This window comes from Lutra lutra, chromosome 5 (genome assembly GCF_902655055.1).
Source record: "Lutra lutra chromosome 5, mLutLut1.2, whole genome shotgun sequence".
Lineage (NCBI taxonomy): Eukaryota > Metazoa > Chordata > Mammalia > Carnivora > Mustelidae > Lutra > Lutra lutra.
The window spans coordinates 94,401,849-94,417,456 of record NC_062282.1 but is presented as its reverse complement, the minus strand read 5'-3'; the positions used below and the strand labels follow the sequence as shown (position 1 = coordinate 94,417,456).

Sequence of the window (15,608 nt, the reverse complement as noted above, 5' to 3'; positions counted from 1 at the left end):
ATTTTTAGCTTTTAGACTAAGGCGTAGTTTGTCAGCTAAAGGTTGTATATACTATAAGTGTTTGGTACATTCCGTCTCCATAAAATGAGAAGGATTATTCCTTTTGTAATATAAAATGCAGAATGTTCTTAATGAAAGAGAAATCTCATTGTTACAGAGGACACAATAACCCCAGAAGTAATCCATGACTATTTTACAGAAGTGGGCTTTGGAAACATGATTGTGAACATGAATAGAACACATAATGTAGTAACTCTAGTGAGAATAACCTGCACAGATATTATCTTGTACACTGACGTCGGGTCAGCTCTCTTTGCTGATGGTTGATCTTGATATGTGTTGTCAACACAGAAGAATAAAATATGCCCAAATCCAAGCAAGCCAATGAAAAGTAGAATTAATAACACTGTAATCAATTGTCAGTAAAAAGTTGCAAAAATACAAATGACTGAGTTTTCAAAGTAATAAACAGCCACTACATTTGTTTGTGACCTGTGTAATAACACATCAGGACCCAAAAGTAACCTTATGCTAAGCAAAAATTAAAAAGGGGTCTTATAGATATGACCAGATCCCTATGGAATTTATATGCTTTATGGGGCTCTGTAGTTATTTCTAGAACACACATTATTTAGTGAAAGCTAGCTTACAATTCAGCATTCCTCTTCCATTAGTTTCTAGTCTTTCTCAAGGGTATCAGATCCTGTATAAGTACAAATAAGAGACTGAATTGGCTGACTTCTAAACTGCCAATTCTGCAATTCTAGACTTAGTAGCTACAGTGACTAAAACAGCAATTACAGCCAGCAAATTATTAATTCTAAAAATATCCAAGTCACAAATCACAGAAAGAGAATTTTCTTTAGTAACTGTTGATGTCACACACTTCTGGACTCAAACATGATAAAGTCAATTTCAACAGCTTTATTAAAATGGTGCTGCACATACTTATGTATTCACATCCAGAAACATTGAATTTGAAAAGCATCCAACTTTTGTTGATAACCAAGTACTGAGTAGTTCAGACTACCTCATCTCCATCTACCTACCTTTCACCCATCCTCTCTGCTACCTCTCCTGGAAAAGCTGAACTCTTAGGCATGATACAAAGCATATTTAACTTTAAGGAGAAAAGGTAGTATGAATCTGAAGTTGCAGTAGCTACCCAGTTACTTCCTACCTTCTCCTGTAACTACATACAGTTACATACTACAATGCAATACCACCTCTTTATTCTTTTAAACTTCTCTTTTTTGCCTTTTCTTTCTCTCATACATATACCTCAGGCACTCAGTCCTGAATGCTCATTGCAGGTTTTCAATACAAGTCATACTTTCAAGAATTGAAAAAAAAAAAAATCATTAAAGAAGCACATTTTGTTAACTTTTGTATTTTGATTAATTTTGTCCATTTTAACTGCTACCATTCTTTGGTAAAAGAATGAATGAATTGGGGCACCTGGGCAGCTCAGTCAGGTAAGTCTATGACTCTTCATTTCAGTTCAGGTGGTGACTCAGGGTCATGAAATTGAACTGCAGGACTGACCCTGTGCTGGGCGTGGAAACTGCTTAAGATTCTCTCCCTCCCTCTGCCCACACTTCTCCCACTTATGCGCACACATGCACATGCGCTCTCTCTCTGTGTCAAAAAATAAAAATTAAAATTAAAAAAGGAATGAATTCTAAAGATGAATGGAAATAAGAGTGTGTAGGACCCATATATTCACTAATTTCTTCATGCTACTTTCTAAGGGGAAAATATAAGAAAAGGTAGAAATTACATACAGAATTAACAGAACTGTAAGGAAAGCAAAATACACTTTACAAATAAATGGTGTGCTTTTGTATTCACATGTAAATACTAGAAATCACCATAGAGTAAGTCTGCCATTTTTTGTTTCAGTAGTAGATTTAGTCATTTTGGGGATTTTTGAGGCATCTAAAATATGTCTAACGTATTTTAAATAAAACTGCCAGTAATATCCCTAACTGGACTGAGAAGAGACAGCAGAAAGAAGAAAATAAAATCAGGAGATTGTTTAAAATCAGTCTTAAGTTGTGCTTTGAAGCTACAGATATTCATTCATTCAATAAGTATTTGCCAGGCATCTACTATTTTGTCAGGGAATATGAAGAATAACAAACACATGTACTGTGAAAACATATGAGACGTTGAGAGGGGTTCTAAGCCAGCTGGGTGAGAGAGAGTACACAAAATTATCAGGGTTCTGGGAGGGAAACATCTCAATAAAGAATTGATCTTGATGTTAAACAGAGGCTTATTTCCCCCAAATGTTTCTCAGACTGATTTCTAGCAAAGTAAATAAGAGCTATAAAGTATTTACTTTATGTAAAATATTTTAATATGATATGAGCCACAGTCTTAATCAAAAGGTGGCACTAAGTAGTTGTTTAACTTGCCTTGCTTTTATTGGATGGCTATAGTCTTATCGATGGGTCAAGTATCCACAACCAAGAAATGATTCCAATGCGAAAGTGGCAGCAAAGATAAGCACAGTAACCTGGCTTCAAAATCCAGTTTTCCTCTAGGCAAAAGCAACAGTTACACAGAGAGGCTTTTTGTTGGCTATAGAGGCAACTATATACTTGGTTACTGGGAAAGATTGTCAGTAATTGAGATCCAAAAGGAAAAAAAAAACAACACAAAAACAACAGTAGGTATGTCCCAGTGGATAAAGCACTGACCTGGAAGCTAAAAACCTTGGGCTTCTTTACTTAATTATCCCATCATCTTCCCCCCCAAAAGGGTTTACAGCTCCTGGTATTTTACCACTTGCTCTTTCCTGAGCAGTCTTTAGTTGTGAATAGTTCATGAGTTACTCAAGTCTCTGATTAGTACTCAAGTCACTGTACCACCAGGGATGACACTAATGCATACATTTGTTTCTTCCTATACTCTGTAAGCTCCCAGGAAAAAAAAGTAAGATTTAGTTTTAGATAAAATTCTTTTTTTTTTTTTTGAAGATTTTATTTATTTGAGACAGAGGGAGAGAAAAAGAGCACGGGGGAGGGAGGGACAGAGGGAGAGGTAGAAGCAGACTCCCCCGCTGAATAGGGAACCCAGCGTGGGGCTCAATCCCATGACCCTGAGATCCTGACCTGAGCCAAAGGCAGATACTTAATGAGTCACCCAGGTGCCCCAAGTTTTAGATAAAATTCTAAGTATAAAGCATAATGAAAAACACTGCTGCAGTTATCCAGCCAAAAGCCAAGACTCTGATCAGGGTGGGAGCAGCGGTGGTAGTAAGTAATGGTCAAATTCCAGATACACAATGTAGACAGAGCAAACAGAATTTCTGGACAGAGTGAACATAGGGTCTGAGAGAAGAATCAAGCATACCTCCAAATTTTTTAGTATGAACAACTTTAAGGATGGAACTGCCATCAACTGATATGAGGAAGGATGCAGGTGCATGGAGTTCAGTTTAGGACACATTAAATTTGAGAGGTCTATTTAACTTTCTTTTTTAAAAAAGATTTTATTTATTTATTTGACAGAGAGAGAGCACAAGTAGGCAGAGCAGCAGGAAGAAGCGGGCTCTCTGCTGAGTAGGGAGTCCCATGGAGGCTCCATCCCAGAACCCTGGGATCATGACCTGAGCTGAAGGCAGATGCTTAACTGACTGAACCACCCAGGCACCCCCTGACTTGCAAGTATAACTATTAAGTACACAGCTGGATTCAGGAATCTGGACTTGTAAAGAGTGTCTGAGCAGGAGATTTAAATGTGGGATGGTTCTCTAAAGCCAGACAATGGTTGAGATCTACAAGGTTTTAAGTATGGAAAAGAACCAAATACTGACCCCTCATTCTCACTCAGTTCCTCCTGAGTTTTATAATCTTGGAACATAAACTCTACCATGAGACAAGTATGGGGCCCTGTTTGAGGACCTGTCTCTCCAAAAAGAAGTTTCACACTGAACAGGTGCTGAAGGGACATCACCAGAACAAAAATACCCGTTAGGGAAGCTTCTCAGTTTGTGTGTGTTGGGGCGGGGAGGGAAGGGGGTCCCTGGCTCATCTTGGTAGTATAAATTTGAGATCTAAAATCTGAAGTTAAGGCTTCTCAGGTGATTGAGAAGACATGAGAATCTGAAAACGGATAAAGGAAAAGAATCAAATCAACCACTTAGTTATTCTACCTTTGCTAAACAGATTATTTTAGGATAACCAAATAGTTAATGAGGAAAAACTCGATGAGGCATCATGCTAATAAATATAGGATGATTAATACAATCACCATTTTTCAACCCCTAATAAAATGATAGATTTAGGGGAAAAGATCCTCAAAAGATACAAGAAATAGAAAAAAGGGTAATTAACATTATTTTATAATATAAACACAAGGCTGTACCACATGAACTCAAAGATCAACCCTAACATCATTACTAAAGAACCATAAGTAAATAGAGAACAACTGTGTTAGTTTGCTAGGGCTACCATAACAAAGTACCACAGACTGGATGGCTTTAATAACAGAAATTTGTCTCACAGTTCTAGAAGCTAGAGGTCTAAAATCAAGGGACTATCAGGATTGGTTTTCTCTGAGCTCCTTCTCTTTGGTGGTTTTAGATGTCTTCCTTCTCATGGATCCTCATCATATGTTCTTTGAAGGCACCCATCCTGACGTCTTTTTGTGAATCCAAATTTCCTCGGCTTATAAGGACAACAATCAGACCAGATAGAGGCCTACACAAACAGCCTCATTCTAACTTAAGCCCCTCTTTAAAGACTTTATCTCTAAACACAGTCACATTCTGGGATACTGGGAATTAGCTCTTCAACATATTAATTCGCAAGGACACATTTCAGCCCATAAAAACAACCAAACATAAAGCACCTCCTGAGATAATGCAATTAAAAGTACTCAGCACCATCTGTATTCTTTTAAAAAATTTAAATTGGAACCAAATCAAGCATCAAAATCTGAGAACCGTTTTTCTTTACTAAATGAAGAATAAGGGGACATTTTAAATGAGACCAATAAGCATACAACTGGCCATATACAGAATGTGAAAAATTCCACAAATGACTTTAAGAGATATATCAATCAAATGCAATGTGTAGACCATGTTCTAATCACGTAGACCATGATTTGAAGAAGTTGGCTCTAGAAAATGTGTTTTTGAGACAAATGGGGAAAAGTACACATGAACTACATATTGGATCATACTAAAAAATGGTTAACCTTGTGGATGTGATAATATAATGCAGTAATATTTTTTTAAAGGTTCTCAGGCTACAGAGAAATATTGTAACTTTGGTTATTCATAGGCAAAACTATATAATAGAGAAACAAATGACATAATGTAGGAAGAAGAAAAATGAAAGAATAATAGATATTAAAGCTGGCTGATGGATACATAAGGATTCATTATGCCATTCTCTCTACTTCTGTGTATGTTTGAAATTTTTTATAAATAAAGTTAATAAAGAGAATTTTCAAACGAGACTTTTCTCTGTATTCTGCTCAGAAACTAGGTCAATATAAACTTTCTTATAGACTTTCTTATATAGACTTTCTTATAATCTCTCTGGGTCAGCAATTTTCTTCCCCTAATCTACTGTTATACTGAGAATGCTGCCCTTTCTAAGTCCTGGCTTTACTGGGAAGTTTCTGTTGCCACCTCTCTGCCCTCATGTGTAGCCAAGGACTCTGGTATCCTGGATGACTAGAAGTATTAAAATCCATGTCCCTAAGTAAAAACAAAAGAAACAAGCCCCTATGTCATTGAACGGAGGCAACCTCACTCCAAGAGCAAGGACACTTTCTATCTTGGGTCTACTTTCCAAGCTCTCCCCACCTTTGTTTTTGGTTCCATTGCTTTCTTTTATTTTGGTACAATTTCATCTATGAATCTACATGATACATAATCAAACATTTCTAGACAGGTCCTAGATATCTGGAGCACAGGTTTCAGGTTATCGTAACCCGTAGCCTCTCCTGTGCAAGAAAAACTTCTTATTATTCCTGTTATTTAGCAGTGTCACTCAGAGTTATAGCCATGATTCTTCGAATTTGTTCTGAAAACTTGAAAACCCAGAAAGGAAGGTGAGGGAAGAGGATTAAGGTGGATTAAGGGCAAAAGCTTCCTCGCCATTTTTTTAAAAAAAGATAGAATGGAGGGAAGCCCGGATGGCTCAGTCAGTTAAGCGTCTGGCTCTTGATTGCGGCACATGTATTGATCCCAGAGTCCTGGGATCGAACCCTGCATTGGCTTCTGTGCTCAGCAGGCAGTGTACTTGTCCTTCTCAGTCACCCTCTGCCCCTCCCCAACTCACACACACATACACACACTCTCTCTATATAATCTTAAAATAAATAAATAAATAAAAAGGGTAGAATGGAATAGAATTTCTCTAACAGACCAAGGGAGAACTGTGGAGAAAGGAAGACAATTCATTCCATATGCTCTATAAACAATAAGCAAATAAATGTGCGGCCTCACAAATTCTAGGCCAGAAATTATGGTTCTAGTCACCAAAATTTTACTTTATGAAAATCTGAAACATTTTATCCTCTACAGTGAAGGAAGAGTCTTTTGAAAATGCAAAAACAATCATATCTCTCCTGCTTCTTTAGGAGGCTTCCTCCTACTTTGCTGCCCAGGTTGCTGCCCAGGCTCTGCCCCTGTCTGCCCTACAGTCCAGCAGTCCAGCCTCTTTCAGATCCTCCACTCTACTGGCTCCCTCCTCCGACTCCTGTCGCTGGATCCCTGGAGAGCTCACCTCTAGCCTCTAAGGAGTACCTCCATATCCTTCAAGTCTCGGCTTAAATACCCCTTTCGGAGGGGGTTTGGATAATAAACTATTATTTTCCACTGAAGACCTTTCTAGTTCTCCCTCAGCACATTCATCACACTTTTAATTACTTGTCCCACGTCCATCTTCCTTGCTGAGTTGCAAGCTTCTTGACAGTTCTATCTACTAGAGTGCTGACACAGTATGGGGCATCATTCAGTTGACTGAGTAAGCACGTAAGCAGAGGAAAGACAAAAAAAAAATCACTTCCTTACTCTGCTTAACATCGAGGCAAAATTTATTGGCATCACCAGGGTACTCTGGCAAACACCACCAAAGGTCTGGTCTCAGCCTCATAAAGCTATTATAAAGGCTGACTTTTTAGAGGTTCCATCTTAGAACATTGTCTGAATTGCAAGACATCATATGTGGTTGGATGACTATGAGTTTCTGGATGTATTCAATTTATTTATAAACCTCGATGGAGAAATCCATCAGAAAACTAGACTTTTTCTCTTTTTAATTAGCAAAGGGCCAGAAAGAGATGCATACACTCTTTATATATTTAAACTGAAATCTCTATATATACAATATGAAGTCAAAGAGTTGGTATTATTTTAAATACTAGCTGGTATTTTCGAGTACAGTACTTATAAAATGGCATTAGCTCTTTTTTTTTTAATAGAGCCATTTTATGTTTTTTTTTTTTTTAAGATTTTATTTATTGACTTGACAGAGAGAGAGAGAGATCACAAGTAGGCAGAGAGGCAGGGGGAAGCAGGCTCCCTGCTGAGCAGAGAGCCCGATGTGGGGCTCGATCCCAGGACACTGGGATCATGACCTGAGCCGAAGGCAGAGGCTTAACCCACTGAGCCACCCAGGCGCCCCTGCATTAGCTCTTTTAATCATCAGGACATTCCGGTAAGGTAATAATTGTTAACTTCATTTCACAGATAAGGAAACTGAGGCCCAGAGAAGGTAAGTAACTTTCTAAACTATTCTCGCCACTTTGTGAGGGCAAAGTTCTTATTTTCTTGAGTCTTAAGATTTATAAGGATAGGAGGAGTGAAGTGGATTGAAGCCCTCATGGACAGTTTAAAGTTGGGATGGGACAAAGTCCTTTCTGTTAAGCTATTTACTGGAATAGAGGAGGCAAAAACACCAAAGCCTGCCCACCCCCGCTCCCCTACCTGCTGGCATCTTAGATGACTACAGTTAAGAAGAGCAGACGGTAAGGCATGGAAATGGCAACTAGTTACAAGTATCAAGATCTACTTTCAGTCTTGATCAGCTTTTGGGTGGCATCAGAAGTATTCTCCTGTAGCCATTCTAACAATAAAACAGGGCCCGATAAGCCAACAGAGCCTGCAAAAACTGCACACACTCCTAGCTTACCATCTGGATATTGGTACTTTTTTGGTTTTAACATTTGCATTGACTTGGTGGACTTTACATCATGACAAACCTATCATTTATTCTCCCGCTTACCACTGCCTGGCAAGCAAGTGCTTGTCTACGTAGAACCTTGCTACCCTACATAGACAGTCCTTCATCATGGATCACTCTGAAATTCAATAATGCTCATAACTAAGAATATGTGGCTTATGGTCATCCTGAAATGGCCATGCTGCACCAGTGATTCTTTCTGTCTTTCCCTTCACTGAGGCCCTCAGAGGCTACTGAAGAATGTACCGCTTGGCTTGCCTTCTTTAAACGTTTCTGCACCTGTGATGCGCTAATTTATCCCACATTCCGAGCGGTTACTCATGATTCAGTGCATCTAATATGCATAATTTCACAACAAAACATTTAATGATAATCAGTAAGACTGTCTAATGAAACTGATTCAATTTTTAAAATTTCTTTTGAGAATGCCAGTATTTAAGAAAGTGGCAGTAGCACTGTTGCCCTCATACAAAAGCTTGTAAGGGATTCCAAAATAACATCTTGACGAAAGAAAAGAAGAGCTTAAATATTTCACTATTTTGCTGAAGCATAAGTTGAATACTCAGGATACAAACATATTACTCATGCAACTACTACCTATGAAGCCTTTGAAATTAATGTTACATCACTGTTCCTTTCAATAACAAACCTTCCTCTGTTCCACAGTATTTCAGAGATTTCATTTTAGGAATGAATCACAGGAAGACCTGACTAGACTTGGTGTGAAACAGACAAAGTAAAAAAATTACCATGATCACTCTTCCACCCACCTACTCAGATCTATGGTGGCAGAGCTTGCAAAAATACAAAAGCACTCAATCCTGTTTCCCTGTCTCCAGAAGGCTTTCACCAACTGGTTCCCTGTGCTCTTCTGTTCTTCAGAGGGGGCATCATGCCCCACCCTTTACTACCCATTCATTTCCCTGGGAGAGAAACCGACAGGACCCACGCAAACCCAGATACAATGGCAATTCTGCCATTTTCCCCTCGTGATGTTAGCTGTTACGAAATTATTATACATGCCTTCTCAATTATTCTTTCATGTTTTATGTTTTGCTTGTACAGTGCATAGGTGGGAGGCATAGAACTGTCTGCATAGTCATTGACAAACCTGTCCCTCTACCATTTCAACCATGTGACTTATCTGAATCAATCAGAATTGCTCATTTTTCTCTTTGTGCCATTTTGGTAGATCAGTGGTTTTCAGTCTTAGCTGTATGTTGTTCTCAAAGCAATGATTCTGATTCAAGCAGGTTTAGGATAAGGACATCACAGGACTGTAAGAGAGTGAAGCTGGGGTACTTATTTCCCTAGCTCCTTCCTTGCCTGGTCACAGAAAGGCCAGAGCTGTAAGTTGGACAGACTTTTCCACATAGTTACCCTCTTTGGGCTTTAGTCATGGTTCCCTTCTTAATATCCATTCAGGCCTAGGGAAAGTAATGGCTCCCACTACTGCTAGTCCTGGGATCCTTCACCATCCATTGTTGGCTTATTTTAATCCAGGCATACCTTTCAAGTTAAACTCTTCTCCATTATCCCATTTGAGACTGCAACCTATTTTCTACTAGAACACTAACTGATATAATTGTGAAGCATGAAAAAATTGTACCTGAGTATCTGATTCATAAATTTATTTCATAGATCTAATGTTAGGTGTATCCTATTATCCAGTGTTCTAGTTCATATATATGATTCAGAAACAAATATATATTTAAGGTATGACTTATGCCTTTGAGGGAAAAAAATCAAGGTGGAGAACAAGTTCAAATAGAAAGTAAGTGAAATAATAAAAGAGAAAGTAACCAACACATAGAACTATCTGGTAAACTATAAACAAGAACTAGGAAGTCAGGGAAAGTTTTGTGGAAAACAGTGGTATTACAGTGGGATCTTAAAGAATAGATCTTAAAGGGACGCCTGGGTGGCTCAGTTGGTTAAGCGGCTGCCTTCGGCTCAGGTCATGATTCCAGCGTCCTGGGATCGAGTCCCACATCGGGCTCCTTGCTCAGCGGGAGCCTGCTTCTCCCTCTGCCTCTGCCTGCCATTCTGTCTGCCTGTGCTTGCTCTCTCTCCCTCTCTCTCTGACAAATAAATAAAATCTTAAAAAAAAAAAAAAAAAGAATAGATCTTAAAGAAGAGAGAGGATTTAGAGAGCGTTAGTCAAGTAGAGTGGAGAGAAATGGATACTTTGAGCAAGAAAACTAAAATAAGCCAAAACACTAAATTGGGAAAGGATATGGCTGTTTGGTGAGCAAACAGTATAATGCCTGACTAGAAGAGAGAAAGCTTTATTTAAAACTATATAGCCTTAGCTAGTTTTAAGTCAGATAGGTGTAGCTATGTATTATACAATTTATATATTATCCTAAAGACAAGTAGTCTGAGAAAAAATGGGTTTTGCCATAAAACCAAAAATTAAAAGAGAGTATGGCCAGAAAAAATATACCTTAGTTTTAATTTCTATCTCTATTAAATAAACTTTAAACAGTCCTCAATTTACTCATTGTACCATTGGCCCAACTGTCTACACTATTCATTAAAAGCTGTCTACTTTGGTGCCCATACTTCAATTCTAGCCCCTTGGATGATTTTTTTTTAATAGGCTTCTAAATAGGACAAGCAATTCTCAACCAGAATACCTCTCATGCTTATCTCAGCCATTTTATGAAGGATGTTTTGAAGCTGCTTTAAAAATGTGTGCTAATGATCTACTGATTGTTTCTAAAGTCTTCCAGCTATCACACCATCAGTGAATTAATCAGATAAAGAGTTTATAGAATTTGAGACCAGTTCTATTATTAATATAACCTTCTTCAATATTTCTGCTTGCTACAGAGAAATTTATCAGGATTAAAAAAGATGCAATGGATCTAATTTGCTTAGCTTTTCCACTTTTCTAAAAGATTTGCCACTCAAGCCATTTCCTTACATTTTTTTTTCAAAATCTAAGGAAGCAATAAAACACCTTATTAAACAGTTAACGCTTACAGTACCAAGAATAGTTAGATTTCATCAATATGATTCTATTTTTATACACTTTATCATATACTAGGGTGAAAAAAGATATTTTTTGAAGATTTATTTGAGAGAGAAAGGGAGAGAGATGGTGCCCATGCTTATGTGCTGGGGGAGGGGCAGAGACAATTTTAAGCCGACTCTGTACTCACACAGCCCATCATGAGGCCTAACATGGGGCTCCATCTCATGACCCCTGAGATCATGACCTGAGCCAAAATGAAGAATTGGATGCTTAACCAACTGAGCCATGAAGATGCTCCAAAACACATTTTAATGTGGGTATTTTTGTGTCCCCATTTTACTGTGGACTACGATCAATTGTCAGGGTATAAAACAAATTATTAGTTTCAAAATACTTAACAAACATGCAAATGTACACATAGAAATAAATATTTCTATGTACAAAAATACACAGAGACATAGAACTTTAGCCTTCAATTAGGCATTGCCCCCTTCAGAATGTTCCCTCTGGGAAGGATGCAGTTATTCTAACAATGTTGCCATTATTTAAAACTATTACTAAGTCACCCTTTCAAATAGCTTTCATAGCCTTTCAAATAATCTTTTAAACATCCTTAATAGTGGTAAAATCTTGAAGGTACAAATGAGTTTCACAATCATGCAGAAATCATTTTATCAAGTTTTTCCAATAAAATATGGGTTCAAACTGAGTTATATAGTTTTTTTTTTAAATTGAAAAAGTACAAACAAAAACCAGTCCTTATAAAAGTGATCCTCAAAGTACGTTTCTTCTACTTACCAATGGACTAGAAATTGCAAAAGATTTGAAATAATTGTGACTAGCAGCAATACTTTTACAAGTGTTTAGCTTCCTAAAGTGACTACCTGGAATGACCACTCTCTTTCAAAAAATTATTAACAGCATGTTTGCAGGGAGAGGCAGAGTTTCATGACTCCACAGTCACACTTTGAAGTCACAGGGCATCTTTTTTTCCATGTAGTTAACCATATTTACTTCATTAATTCTCTAAATATCCCTTATGAGAGAAAGGCCAGATTATCATTCCTTTTTTTTTTCATTCAGCTGAATGAAGGCTGAATAAGGAAAGAATCTTGTTTATTTCATGAGTTGATAAATGAGTCTAGGCATACTGTGCTAGACTAACATTTGTGCAATGTAGTTAGCAAAATGTAAATGAAATGTTTTAGCTTTATGCTGGATAGAAAGGCATTAAATGAGGTAGATGTGTCATAAAATATTACAGAGATCTATTAAAATGATTATTAATTCACTGCACACTTGCCTGAAAGAATTCTTGCTTCATGTATGACAGCTACTTATTAAAGAGGCTGGCATCTACCTTAAAATACACTCATAAGCATTCTACTGGAGTCTACTTTATCAAAAAAAGAATGCTACTTGATTTTAGAAGGAAAAATATCTTCATTTTGAAAAACCAAAAACACAAATCAAAAAGAGAGGAAGAAAAATGGGCAAAGATCTATCAGCAAACTCATGTAAGAGCAAACCCTAGGGAAAGTGGTGAACAGTTGCTGGTTGTGGAGAGTTAAAAAACAACATAAATGGGGGCGCCTGGGTGGCTCAGTGGGTTAAGGCCTCTGCCTTCCGCTTGGGTCATGGTCTCAGGGTCCTGGGATCGAGCCCCACATCGGGCTCTCTGCTCAGCAGGGAGCCTGCTTCCTCCCTCTCTCTCTGCCTGTCTCTCTGCCTCCTTGTGATCTGTCAAATGAATAAATAAAATCTTTTAAAAAAACAAAAAACAACATAAATGCATGATTACAAGTCAAATTTTACTGAAATTATTGAAATGGCTATTCTTCTAAACTTTTAATTCTTCCGTTTGAGAAAAGAAAACCTGCTGCTCAATATTCTAGAATACCTATGTGCCCACTTCTTCCATTCTACTTATTCATTAAATAAATATTTAAGGCTCCCAGCAGCACCATATTTAAATAGGATATTAATGATCTGACAGGCCAAAGACAAATTTAGTCCTCACTGTTACTCCCGATCCTATTCAACAACTGAAACTGTAACAGCGCTCCAGCTGGTCTTAAGGGCTAACTTGCTTCAAGTTAACACCCTCCTTGTCTGCTGATTTAAGGTCCTTGATCTGTAATAAAACTAATTTGCTTTCTTTGAGATCTGCAGACCACTGGCCTTGGACTAAGAGACTAGAACCCTCCCAGGGCACAGAGATCCACAAGTATGCTTAAAGCCACCTCGACTTTCTGATAAGCCCAGCAATCTTTCAGCCAATTTTTTTTTTTTTCGTTTTAAGGCCACACGAATGACTTCAATGATCTCCCTTTGTCCACCTTTGTCAACCTTGCCCTCCACTGCATAAAGAACAGAGTACTCTTGTACAACCACCCCTGGGTACCAAGGAACCAGATCTTGCACAGCCTCCAAGTACCAAGATACTTGGAGAGTACTATACTCCCTTAACTGATTAAACCCCTTTAAAAACCTCTGGGCCACACAGAAACCTAGGAAGGCCTTTGGACAAAAGTCCATCTTCTCCCCCAGAGGGCTGGTCTCCTGAATAAAGCTCATATTCCTCTCCAACCAAAACTCATCTCTTGAAGAGAGGAGGGATGGGGGTAGGGGGCAAGAGAGTGATGGGTATTGAGGAGGGCACCTGCATTTGATAAGACTGGGTGTTATACTTAAATAATGAATCACCGAGCACTACACCAAAAACTAATTATGTGCGATAACAGTGGCTAACTGAACATAACTTGAAACACACACACACACACCAAAAAAACAAAACAAAACAAAAAAAACCAACAACAAAGAAACAAACAAACAAAAAACAACCAACCAAACAAAACCCTCCTCTCTTGGATATTGGTCTTTCCAGCAACAGGCAGCTGAACTTAGGTCTCCCCAACAAAATGATTCCAGTCTTTTAAGTAACACTTTTTAGGGATAATATTCCAAGAGTCTGAAAAAACTCAACTCCATTTTTAATGAGAGGTGTTAGTAATTAATGACTTACAAAACATAAAGAGTATCCAATGGGCATTCTGAGTCCTACATTTTGTACGGGGTTAAGTGACTGGACCAAGAATAACTCTCAGCCAGACAAGTTCTAATCACACCTCCCACACCGGCTGGCTGCTTAGCTCTGATAAAATCATGTTTCGGCGTGGGTGCCTCAGCTGTCTGGTCTATAAAATGGGGCAATTTAATAGGTACCTGTCCATACAACGCTCCTTTGAAGTTAACTAATGAATGCTGTCTTGGATGCACCTGAAACTATCAGATGCTACTAAAGTATTGAGTACTATCTGGAAAAGAACACGGGGTAATACATACACATTAGTGCTAAATACGGCAGTAATAATAACAGCCCCCACCCCCAACCCTCTCCTCATCTCCGCCCAGCTGCACAAAGCGTCCTTATAACCTCAGCCTAGCCAAGTCTGTACACTCTGGATCCACGACTGCAACAAAAGCAGCTAAAAGGCCAACACCAAAATGGACCAGACAAAAGAAAGTGGCTCTGAGCTGAGGCAACGGGCCACAGAAGGGGGTGTGTGCCGACTCTTCCCAGAAGCTCTCTGATGAAACAGGGCTCAGTTCCCCAACTCCGACTCGGAGGGCACCCAACAATCGACCCAGTCGCCCACCACCCGCTCCCTGCCCTCCGCCGGAACCCTGCTCCCCCTGCCCCCAAGCGTGGCCCCGATCTTCACGGCCCTGGCTCGCATCTCCAGACCCGGTGTAATTCCACCCGGTCCAGGGTCGCGCCCGGAAGGCTCCGCAGAGAGCCTCAAGTGCGCAAGTTAAACCGCTGGGGCCGCATCACCTGAGGCCGGGGCAGGAGGCAGCCAGGCCAGCCCCAGCCCAGCCCAGGCCAGCCCAGCCCAGCCCTCCAGCAGTCCTAGCTCCCCGACTGGAACGACTGGAACCTGGCAGAGCCACCACAGCCGGTCACGGCCGGCGGAGGCCAGACACCGTCGGGGAGGCGCGCCCCGCCGGGCTCTGAGCCGCCAGACCTTACCTGCGTCTGTGTCCGGGAGCCGTGGGCTCCGCGCCCCCTCCTGGCGCGCCCCACGCCCCGCAGCCCGGCTCTGAGGACTCGCAGCGCCGCGGCTCTAGCGGCCGCGATGCCGGTTCTGCGAGACGGGAAGCGACAGGAGCCAAACCCCGCGGAAAGCGCTCCGGCTCGCTTGGGTCTCGGCGCCCCGGCGCTCCGCACTACACACCGCCCAGCTCACTCACCTCGGTGGGTTCCGCCCCGGCTGAGTGTGGGCGACGCCCCGCCCTGACCCACTGCCTACCCGAGCGGCGCCAGCAGTGCCGGGCTCGGCGAGACCCGGACGAAGTTGTTCTCTCTTGCCGTCCCGGTGTCAGAGCAACCGAAGTTTCCTGGGCCTCCTGCAACCTCG

General features: G+C 40.1%; 1 protein-coding gene across 1 annotated transcript in view; it reads right to left on the bottom strand.

The window, feature by feature from the left end:
- RNF180 (ring finger protein 180) overlaps nt 1-15,385 on the bottom strand; it is a 190,121-nt gene extending 174,736 nt beyond the window's left edge. The window contains exon 1 of the mRNA XM_047731593.1: nt 15,221-15,385. The gene's annotated coding sequence lies outside the window, so the exon portion shown is untranslated. The remainder of the gene's footprint in view (nt 1-15,220) is intronic.
- Between the last annotated feature and the right edge of the window lie 223 nt (nt 15,386-15,608).